This window comes from Natator depressus, chromosome 4 (genome assembly GCF_965152275.1).
Source record: "Natator depressus isolate rNatDep1 chromosome 4, rNatDep2.hap1, whole genome shotgun sequence".
In the NCBI taxonomy this organism is placed as follows: Eukaryota; Metazoa; Chordata; order Testudines; family Cheloniidae; genus Natator; species Natator depressus.
In genome coordinates, this window is record NC_134237.1 from 4,261,393 (window position 1) to 4,273,799 (window position 12,407).

Below are 12,407 nucleotides of genomic sequence, written 5' to 3' on the forward strand. Positions count from 1 at the left end.
CCCACTCCAGCCCCATGGAGATTCACACCCAGAAACTCCTTGGGGCAGTGATCACATCTTTATGCAGCACCTAGGACATAGGTTCCCTAATCTTGATTGGGTGCTCTGTGCACTAGAGTAATACTAGGAAAGTCATTGCCCTGTTCCTAGGAGTCCCTGTTGGGGCAGCTCCATTGGAAATCTAATGAATGTGGCACCCCAAGGACTCTGCTTGTGAAAGGGGAAACCGAGGGCGCCACACAGTCATTGTAACAGCTCTATCCACCCATTTTGTTCTCCAGGTTCCCTGAATCCAGTGGCATTTCCTGGAGAAAGAGGATTTGCTCAGGAGTTCCTATGCCCTGGCTTCCAGAATAGCCCCTTATGGCCATGAGCAGCTGGGTATATCCTAGACAAATTCTGAGGCTGCTTTAGGTTACTCCTGGCCATGAATGAGACTCCAGCTGGCCCCAGGGTCAGAGCAAGCTGTGTATCCCAGCAAGAGCTAAAGAGCTAGAGCAAAGGACTCATTTCCTCTTCACTTACTCTGGTGAGAATCAGGAGTGTTTCTACCAAAGTCAGTGGTGTTTATACCCACATCAAACTGGTCTAAGTGAGAGGAGGCCAAACAGTGCTCATTCATTAGGAATTCAGAGCTATGGCACAACGCCATCAGAATCATTTTGCCCTAACTCAATTATTATTCTTACTCTATAGAATCCATTACCTTTGGCATTCTTCATGAGAGAGCTGTTCCTTCTCTGTTATTAATTTTTCACTGACTTATAAATACAGCCAATTCCTCCTAGAAACGTGGGAGAAATGTTCACAAAAGCAAAGGAGAAACCATTGGTCTCGGTGACATGACTGATCCTGCCCAACCCAGATGTTTCAAAGACACGGGAGGTTGTGCCAAGACCAGCTGAAGTACTGTGCAGATTGCCTGAGGCATTTTTTTCAATATCCCTGTAGCTTAGCACTGAAGATAATGATTGAAATGGAGTTAATTCTCAGTGTTAGGATTTGCAATGCGGAGACCAAGATAAAGCCATTATAGAAACATAAAAGAGAACAGCACCCAATTTCTAAATTAATAATTAAGGTGAACCCCCCACACTCTATCTGCCCACCCCTCTTTTAACTCATTTGCTTGAAGAGGCTAAGGAACTCTTTCACGAGATTCCAGGCTGTAGTCTACAAATCGTACTCCGGTATAGCTGTCCCACCATCCTGAATGGAAATTGTGAGAATAAGGATTTCCGGCTGTGTGACTAAGGACTTTCAAGATCAGGCCCAGTGTTTGCTGAATTAAGCCCAATGCATCCTGGGTGACTGCCACAAGAGGAAAATGTCACTCTGTCCTTGTATAGTATCCTTCATGCACACAGCTCCAAATGTTTTTCCAAACAGTAAATAAAATTTACCAACTCCCTGGAAAGCTTATTAGAGCCAGCTGTGCTAAGCTGATCCCTAGAGAGGTGAAAGGTGAATTGTCGACCAAAGTGAAACATAGTTTCTGTGCCTTTAATTTTCTCTTCATGATGCATTGAGACAGCTTCCTGTGGAGTAACAGCTAGTGTTAAAGCTAGTTTAGCCTGGGGGAGCCCTCAAAGGAGGGAAGAGAAGTTACCACTATTGCTTTCCCTGAGGGTGAAATCATGTGTGTGTGGCAGTTTGGCAAGTAAATTGGTTCTTCTTTAATCCATGGAGATGAATCAAGCACCATTCCATACTGAAGAAAGATGGTCCAATGATTTAGGGACGGGCCTGGGAGACGCAGTTTCTGTAACCTACTCTGCTCTGGAACTTCTGTGTGACCTGGGGCGAGTCACCTGGTTGGTTCTTCTGTGTCTGGATTCCCCCATCAGAACCATGGTGATGACAGCACTGCCCAACCTCCCAAGCGCATCGTGAGAGGACAAATGCATTAAAAATGGTGAGGTGCTTTGATGCTATGGCAATGAGGACCATGCATTCCAGAGATAGAATGTTTAAAGTGGTTTGGGCCTGAGTCTGCTCTACCTAATGGTGAGGGACCAAAGTGGGGTGTGCATGAGAAGTAAACTAGGCCCCCTGGTTTTCACATATACCTGTTTAACTCAAATGGCAAAGAGTTGGGAGAAAAGTTCTCTGTGAAAGAATCAACATCTCCTCCAGTGCGCCTGAGAAATCGTACCACTGTAGCTCAGGTTTTGGTGTAATGTGCAGTCACTCGCTAGTCAAAAACCATTTAGTATTCCTGACATTTCTACACTAATAAACAAGCAGGAAACCAAACCACTTTTGGGGAGAGGGGCTTTAAGGGATGTCTTTTTACATCATAAAGAATAGCAAAGGCACAACCCCCAGTATCCCCATATTTTTTTCAGTTAATCTTTAAAATCTGGCCCTAGACTAAGAGGCAGTGTGGCCAGTGACTGGGTGCTTAACTGAGTCTTAGGAGTCCTGGGCGCTCTTCCTAACTCTGTCACTGACCTCCAAAATGGGCTTGGGGAAGACACTTTGCCTCTCATTCCCCTCCCACCCTTTGTCTGTCTTGTCTATTTGGACTGTAACATCTTTTGATGGGGCTGTCTCTTACTATGTATTTGGAACAGCAACTAGCACAGTAGGGGGCCTGAGCTCAGCTGGGACCTCCAGAACTTCTGTGAGACAGGCATTAGTAAATCAATGCATGTCAATGTCTCTGTGTAAGCATGCCATTGTGAGGTTCCCTCAGGATTGTCTCTCAAGGGTTTCACATCTGCTCATTTTACAAGTGGAAGAATGTTTTTTTCCCCTAAGTACCAATGCTGGAAACACAGCCTGAGCTGTGAGAGTCAAGCTGGTTCTTCCCTTTTGCATTAAGACCTCAGGAACATCTGCACAAGCCCGAGGTCTCCAAACTACTTCCTTAGTGACAACTGTGTAACCCCGCAGTGTTCAATGGACAGGTATAACTGATTGCCAACAATTCTTAACGGCGCACGAGACAGAAGATGAGCCAGCTCACGCTTTGATGTGTTGACTCTACTACTAACAGGAGTAAACAGCAGTAGAAATATATGGCTCAATATACACAGAGAAGAGCAGATCTGTTGAGCCGTTTAAATTGGGAGCTCTTGGGGATAGAAACTGTGTTTGTTTATATGTTTATACACACTTACCACATTTTGGTTGCTACTGTAACATAAATAATAATGACCTTCCAGGTCAAACCCAAACCTAAACAATGTGTGTCTGGTTATACAGTGAGAGCAGAATTTGGGACATGTTCTCAAAAGTGACCTGTGGTTTTGGGTGCTCAGCTTCAGGCTCCTTAAAGGGGTCTGATTTGGAGAGGGTGGGTGTTCAGCACTTTCTAAAAATAAAGGTTCCTGGAAAAGAAGCACAAAGAACCACCAGTCACTTCTAAGCATCTTGGCCCTTTGACTCCTAGTGCCAGGCCCACAGTCCAGAGGAAGTCGAAGTAACTTTGGGGGATTTAATCGAAGCCCATTTTTTCTGGAATAAAAATATAAGTTTCATTGTTTAATTTTGGGGATGAATGTTTGTTGAAAGTCACAAACCCGCAACACTTGATTGCAATGGAAGCTCCAGCCATACAGCTTTGCAAGCTGCAGCTGAGCCCTGAGCTATAAACTTCAGTCTAACCTGTTTTTTGCTATTCTGAGTCTACACTGATCTCAGGCTGGTACTCATGCTGCTTTATTACACTGAGCAGCGCTTCTGCAATGTGAAGAAATGTCTAGCTTGGACTAGGTGGAGACATCAAAGAAACCTAGCCAAAATCCCTGCGGATGAAGAGTCAGTGTATTAAAGCCCTGTGATGCTCAGATCCTCTGTACATATCCTTTCCTCTGTCTGCTGGTAATTTGTAAAAGTCCTTTGTTTAATTAATTCCCCTTGGTTTATATGACCACCAGACCTGAATTCAAAGCCTGAGACTTAAGAGATGTGAACAAGCCTTGCATTAAAGTTGTTTCAAGCAGAACTGACATACAGGGGGATCATGGCAGCATAGATTACCAGGGATAGAGTACAAGCAGGAGGGACAGAGAGGGTTGTCACTAATGGAGGGAGATTAGTTTTGCTCTTAATAGCTGGAATTCCACTTTTTGAGTCCTCAAAATAGTTTAATTTGCAATTACTTGGTATAAGCCACAACCATAGCTCAAACAACAAGGAGTACTTGTGGCACCTTAGAGACTAACAAATTTATTTGGGCATAAGCTTTCGTGAAGTGGGTTTTAGCCCACGAAAGCTTATGCCCAAATAAATGTATTAGTCTCTAAGGTGCCACAAGTACTCCTCGTTCTTTTTGCTGATACAGACTAACACGGCTGCTACTCTGAAACCTGTAACCTGTAACCATAGCTCGGAATTTCATAAAGAAAAACAGATTCTTTGTGAACTATAGCAAGGGATAAGTAAAACAACAGTAAATTAACCAGTATTGTAATAACCTGTGACACTCTACTGCTGGACAAACAAAGATCTGACATCATTTGATGAGCTCCAGCAAATGACAGTTCGTTCTCTGGCATTGAGCGTATGATAAAAATAAGCTCCCAATGCAATGGAAAATTTGGGGGCACCTTCCAGAAAGCATTGGACACAGCGTTGGGCAGTAGTCATGTATTTCACTGAAGTACATGTGGGAAATTTTGCAAATATCTGCATAGTCCCTCAGCCTCTAAGTTAGATGCATAAAGAGTTATGCCACAGTTCAGCCTTTTCTTGTTACCATCATTTATATTTCCTGAAGACTAAACACCATGAGTACAGCAAATGAAATAAGATCATCACATCTCCTATCTGATAAACCAATGAAAAACTGCTCCAGCTAGTGCTTTCAATTATTATTTATTATTGTTGTAATACAGTAAAATCCATTTATTCATGTGTGAATATTGATGACTTTGTAGCAGAATTTCTGGAAGCCTTCTTGATCCATTGCTAGCTTCAAGAACTCAGCAGTTGACCTCCCAGTGATCTGCCACACACTATCTATCCACCTCCTTGCTGGTCATCCCCAGCTACGATGACCTTCCATCATTCCTTCCAGGATAATTTCATTGAATATTTCCATCTCCATGCCTGATGTAATCAAAGTACATAAATTTATGCCTGATGACTTCTGATGGCGGGGTCTGTTTCTTTCCAATATTTCTAACAGGCATTTATCTTCATTTCCATCCAGAGATATTCAAGAGTCTTCACCAGCACCATATGTCAAAGGCTTCAATTTTCTTCTTTTCAGCAGCATTAATTTCGCACAATTCATCTCCATAAATTCCTATGGAAAAAAATAAGCTTTCCACCAATCCAACCTTCATACATTTTGAGCTGCCACAATTTTTCCAAACTTTTGTAAAGGAGGCCATAGCTGAGTGAGCCACTCCAAGTCTTCTTCCAAATTATTTGGACAGCTTCCATGGTTGGATATGTCTGATCCCAGATAATTGAATTAATCTAGTGCCTGTACAACTTGACTGTTACTCATGATGTCCACTTGCATCTTGTTTTTTTTAATAATGTCAAAATGCATGCATTTCATTTTCATTGTAATTAATCAACATTTATATAATGATATGACTTGACACTTAACTACCAGGTCATGCAAACCTGCATATGTAAAACATAAGACCATCTGAGCTCTACCCACTACCTATTTCCCTTAAACTCTTAACTTATATTATGCATGTACCTTGATCTGGTTCTCTACACAGAGGTGAATATCTTACTATGGGCAAATTTCAATGGTGGAGAGACGGTATTGTTCTATGTTCTATAAAATCTGAAAACTTTTGAGGTGCTAAGTAACATTTTTATTAAGGAACCATTATATATTTGTATTATAGTAGCACCTAAGAGGCACCAGTCACTATAGGGGCCCCCTTGTGCTGGGTCTGTATAGAAACATAGAGACAGTCCCTGCCCCAAAGAGCTTACAGTGAGATTTTTCTAAAGCATCCAAGTGATTTAGAAACACCAATGCCATTGAAAGTCTGTGGGACTTATGCTCCTCAAACACTAGGGTCTTCTGAAAATTTCAGCCCAAGAAGAGAAGCCGACAAAGGATGGGATAAGAAGCAGAGGTACAGAGAATGGAAGTGACTTGCTCAAGGTCACACAGAAGGTCAATGGCAGAGCTGGATACAACATAAAAGTCTTCTGATTCCCAGTCCAAGTACCTCTCTGCCCTACCACGCAACTCTGACATCAGTTGAAAGACTCCCAGTGACTTCAGTGGGTTCTAGGTGAGGGCATCATAGAGAAGCAGATACTCTGTACCAGTCTTGGACTTCTTTTCAATTTATTTTGTATACATGGAAGTTCCCTAACCACTGAGCCATGTTATATTCTGATGCAGGGCTCTCTCAGCATCTCTTGGTGATGCTGTTCCACTTGGTGGTAAATGGGTTGGAGAGAGCAAGAATGATTATAGCCAAGGAGCTAGCATGCTCTCCTGGTCCAATCCCTGTTCTTCACCAGGCAGAGCGGGAAATTGAACCTGGGGCTTCCACATCCTGGGGGAATACCTTCATCATGGGGTTGAGGGTTATTAGGGAGGCCTTCCCCCTGGCAATTTTGTGTGGAGTTAGGCATGTGTCTAAGCCAGTCTCACAAGAAATGGCATAGACCCCGAGCCACCTAACTTCCGGGGGAGAGGTTCCTGGCCATGGATCGCAGGCACCTAACTTCCTGAGAGGGGAGGGGCTTAGGACAGCTTCCTTTCCCATTGGCTAGTTTAGGTAGATCCCTACCTCCCATGCTGTCTTTTGTGGATTCCATTCTCAGGTGCTTCTCTGTCCTCATGCACTGTATCAGGAGCCAAGGTGTCAAACATGGACTTTGTGCATTCCAGTGATTTCTTAGAGACCCTTTGTCCCTTTGTGGATGTGGGTCCAGCTTACCACTCTTCTCTAATGTTCCCGGAGAGGGGAAGCATTGTTCTTTTTCCTTGAGCCATGCCCCTTTCTTCACGTTCCACATCTCCTCTCCTTTTGCTGGGCAGAACCCCCTGCCTAGCAATCACACTTTTGACACGACACTTCTCATCAGTGGAACATGGTCATGTTCCTCTTGCTTTCCTTTTCTCTGCAAGTGAAACCACTTGTATCTCTTCTATGACATGCTAAGTACAAATAAGATGGGAGGTAATAACCTCTACAGTGAATGATTTAAAGGAACATAAGAATGGCCATTCTAGATCAGACCAATGATCCATTTAGCCAAGTATCCTGTCTTCCGACAGTGGCCAGTGCCAGATGCTTCAGGGGGAATGAACAGAACAGGTAAGTATCCAGTGATCCATCCCCTGTCACTCATTCCCAGCTTCTGGCAGTCAGAGGTTGAGGGACACCCACAGCATGGGGTTGCATCCCTGACCATCTTGGCTTATAGCTATCGATGAACCAATCCTCCATGAATTTATATAATTCTTTTTTGAACCAAATTATACTTTTAGCCTTCACAACATCCCCTGGCAATGAGTTCCAAAGGTTGACTGTGCTTTGTGGGAAGAAGTACTTCCTTATGTTTGCTTAAAACCGGCTGCCTATCAATTTTATCATGTTTATTGTGTTATGTGAAGGGATAATTAACACTTCCTTATTCACTTTCTCTAAACTATCCATAATTTTATAGATATGTATCATATCCCCCTTTAGTCATCTCTTTCTAAGACGAACAGTACCACTGTTAAATCTCTCCTGGTTTGGAAGCTGTTCCATATTCCTAATTGTTTTGTTGTTGTTGTTGCCGCTTTTTCTAACTTTTCCAATTCTCATATGTCTTTTTTGAGATAGGGCGACCAGAACTGCAAGAGGTATTGAAGGTGTGCACATACCATGGATTCTTTCTCACATCCTCTACAGTGAAGATCAATGACAAGAATTCAGTTAATTTCTCTGCAATGCCTTATCTGCTTTGAGTATCCTTTAACACATTGATCATTCAGTAGCCCCACTGACTGTTTGGCCTGCTTCTTGCTTCCTGTGTACTAAAAAAAATGCTGTTCGTTTTTGTGTCTTTTGCTAGTTGCTCTTCAAATTCTTTTTAGGCTGCCTAATTATGCTTTTACATTTGACTTGTGAGAGTTTATGCTCCTGTCTATTTTCCTCACTGGGATTTAACTTTCCGTTTTAAAGGATGCCTTTTTGCTTCTAAGCTCTTTTATTCTGCTGTTTAGCCTTGGAAGCATTTTTTGGCCTCTTTCTGTTGTTGTTTTTTTAAGTTGGGCTGTACATTTAGTTTGCTCCTCTACTATGGTGTTTTTTAATATTCTCCATGCAGCTTGCAGGCATTTCACTCTTGTGACTCTGCCTTTTAATTGACATTTAACTAGCTTCCTCATTTTTGCATAGTTCCCCTTTTTGAAGTTAAATGCTACTGTGCTGGGCTTCTTTAGTATTTTCCTCCATAAAAGGATGTTAAATGTAATTACATTATTGTTGTTACTACAGAGTGGTTCAGGTATAGTCACCTCTGGATTCTTTGCTCAATTTAGGACTAAATCAGGAATTGCCTCTCCCCTTGTGAGTTCCAGGACATGATGTTCCAAGAAGCAGTCTGTTAGGGGGCTTATTCCTTCACCCACTTCCTTCCCTGGTGCTTCTCGCATGAACAGAGAGCAACAATACCCGAAGTCCAAAGGTGCAAACAATTCGATGTTTATTGGGGTGAACTTCCAGCAAGCATGATTCCAGTTTCCTTCCTTAGTGTCCCCTTCCCAGCTCTGACACCACAGAGCCTTACACCTGTATCCCTGTTCCCATTCCTGCCCTTAGCCAAACATGATTCCAATTTCCCCACCCCCATTCCCTGTTCCCATTTCCCCCACACAACACACTCACTTCCTGATTGACTGCAGACTATATAGTAAAACTTGAGTTCTGCTTAGCTATACCTTAACCAATCATTTTACTGAAAGTTAACTAACCAATCCTAACATATTGTAACATGATTATTTAACCAATTATATCCCACCACCTTAATTAGTTTACACCCAGCAAAATGAATTATACAGCAGACAGAAACAATCACAGAACCAGACAGAGATTATACAGACAAACAATGGGGAAATGGGGACTACAGTGTTAGAACAAACACAGAAATGAGGATTTCACATCCCAGCTATTGATAAGTGAGTTCTTGCCAGACAGGATGCTATCAGATGAAGTTTCCTTTTACATCTTTTAGACACTTCCCTTTCTCTGGAGGTGATAGGCATTATCAGGACAGGATTGTATTCCTAACAGCCCAATAGCACCTTATTTCGATGTGACTAGTTTGGAATGTGAGGAGGTGACCGGTCGCTTCCCAGCTTATGGCTGCCTCTGTTGCTTAGCCAAAGGCCTTAGCCTAAGAACAGGGCCTCAGACTGTCACAGTAAGAGAAGGCCCTTACACTGGCAGACAGTGATTTTGATTCTTTCTTTTATACCTCTATAACTAGCCAAGTGATAAGAATACACCTAAATTCTTAGAGTATAGGCCTTTACAGACAGGCCTGAATATCTATATCCTAACACAGTCGTTTAGAAATTTTGTCTCTACATCCTGTCCTGAGGTGACATGTACCCAGTCAATATGGGGACAGTTGAAATCCAACAGTATTGTGGTTTCTGTTTTTGTAGCTTCTCTAATCTCCCGGAACATTTCACAGTCACTATCACCATCGTTCTTAGGTGCTTGGCAATATATTCCTATTGCTATACATTTATTATTCAAGTATGGAATTTCTGTCGATAGAGATGCCATGGTACAGTTGATTCATTTAAGATTTTTACTTTCTTTGACTTATGCTTTCTTTCACATATAGTGTCATTCTTTCACCAGTGCTATCTACTTACTCTGTCATTCCTATACATTTTGTACTCTGCTATTGCTGTGTCCCATTGATTATCATCATTCAACAAGGTTTTATGATGCCTATTATATCAATGTCCTCATTCAATGCCAAGCACTGCTGTTCTCCCATCTTACTGTTTAGACTTCTAGCAGAGCAGGTGATATCTGTAAATCAAAAGAAAATCCTTTTTAAGTAAACCGATCTGGCACCAGGAAGATGACATACAGAATTAGCAAGCACAGATGTGTACATTCATGTGAAACATTACTGTATACCAGTGGCATGGGCAGTTGGCACTTTGTCATCAACTAGGGAAAATGCAAACTGTTATCAGCCCTACTTTGCTCCACTTAATGCTAAAGGGGGTTGTTTTTTGTATTTCAATAGCACTTAGTGGTCCCAAGGTACATCAAGGGCCCTATTGTGTTAGGTGCTGTACATATACCTAATGCTCCAGAGAGCTTACCACCTTAATAGACAAAAATATTACTGTAGGAGAACTAAAGCTCCAAGATAGTACATGGGTCATCCAAGCATACAGAGAAAATTTGCAGCAGATGAAGGAACTGATACTCCTGACTTCCAGTCCATTGCCTAACCACAAAAACCACCTCTTGTATAAGCAGCGATAGGAAATTGAGAATAAATGCTTTGGTGTTTGGCATGAAGGAATGTCCTGGGTTGTTTTGTTTTTTAAAGGAATCCAGACATGCAAACCCAAAACTCATCTGTCCCACCTCAGCCAGCACTGGGCAGATAGTGGTACCTTATCCCACTGATTTATTAGTAAATTGAAAGACGTGGATGGTGAACACCATTACAAGCATTTTCACAAGCCCTAAAAATTCTAATAATCTTTTAGAGAGCAGTTGACTCTGCATGCTAATCTGAAATGGATGTGTTAGCTTATTCACCCAAAAGCCAGCATGCTCTGTCATTGAATTTCTAACAGGGACTTTGACTACTGATAACTAGGCCTTCCAAAACAGAAAGTCATTTGAAATAAATTGCCCTTGCATTTTTCTCATGTAGTTCTCTGGTTGGTAATGTTTCTGAAACAGACTCATTTAGGTCTGGCTCTGGGAAAAATCTCATGTCTTTTTTTTTAATTACACTATACAGCCAACAAACCCCATTATCTCACCCTAAACACCAATACCCTTTTCTGTTCAAATTTGATCTGATTTTTTTTTTCTGGAACTACAGAGTACTAGCAACTCATTCAAACACCTTAGTAATAAACGATACCTCTTTCCCAGTTACTTGTAACTATATAGGTTCCAGGTTTCAGCGTAGCAGCCGTGTTAGTCTGTATCCACAAAAAGAAAAGGAGTACTTGTGGCACCTTAGAGACTAAGTTAGTCTCCTTTTCTTTTTATATAGGTTCCAGTTTTCCTCTGTGTTTGCTGAATTACAGCTCAAGAAAGATGTTTTCTACATTTAATTTTTAATTCTCTTATTTCAATGCAGAGTGGTTTTTTTGTGTGGATCAATCTAATGTGTAAATATTCTCCAAAAATATCATTCAGAGTATAAACTGTGAGGAAGCCAGTAGGTGGAGCCATAGTGGTGTTGTCAGACAACAGAATTATTTCTCCTTCTGTGCTTCTTTTGAATGGGCTCAGACATTTTTGGCATGTACATGTTTTTCATATGGAGAAAAAACACCTGGCTTTGCCTGCAGAATCTTAAACCATATCTCACTATTATCATCATGACTGTATTTAGCCATGACAGAGAAATATTTCAGCAGAAAACAAGTTTGGTATTTCAGTGACACAACTGTCACTGGGCTCCACAAGACCCCTGCTAAATATCCACCACTGTGATTGGATTTCTAGTCTGCTGATGTGCAAATGGCACCAAATCATGAGCCTGGGGTTTAATTATTTATAACTAGCTCTGTATAAGAAGTTCTATGCTCCATCCCTCTCACTGGATGTACATACATGCACCACATATGTGGAGGTGGGATCTCCGGGATAAATTGCAGAAGCAGGCAACACATTTCTAGAGCAGTTGAGCATCGGCTGCTCCCCCCAAAGTCAGATTTATCATGACTCCTCTGCCTGCCTCACTTGCACGCTGCCCATTAATCCATCTTCTCCAGATCTCCTGCTGATGGGGCCGATCTCAGAGCAATCTCAGCCAGCCTCCTATTTTAGACAAGCTACCTGCCAGAGTTGCTTTTCCTTCTCACCCTGAGGCTCTCAGCACGAGTGTAGCTGGGGTGGGTCCAGCATGTCAGGATTAATTGAACTACTACACATGCCTAATATTTGGCCTTCATGATGGTGTATCTGATTAGATGGATGGGTGAAATCCATGCCCCCCTGCCAGGATGCAGAGCTGCTCCCTAGCCACTACATCTGCACCAGCTTATGGGCTGGGCTGGGCTGGGCTGTGCCAAGACAAGACAAAAGGTCAGGAGGGTGGCTGTTAATTCTGTACACAGAATTTAATGCCAGGGAGCACATCTGGGTGTGATGTGCATTCTGCCTGATCCCTCATATCTGGGAAGCACACCTCTCCTCTAGTGGGAAATGTGTTGCACCTTTGGGGCTGCTGCTGAGGGCATAATCCCTCCCATC

The 12,407-nt window shown here is 42.3% G+C and overlaps 1 long non-coding RNA gene across 1 annotated transcript in view; it reads left to right on the plus strand.

The window, feature by feature from the left end:
• The window catches only part of LOC141985713 (uncharacterized), a 316,735-nt gene that overhangs the window by 273,018 nt on the left and 31,310 nt on the right, over positions 1–12,407 (plus strand). The window lies entirely within an intron of this gene.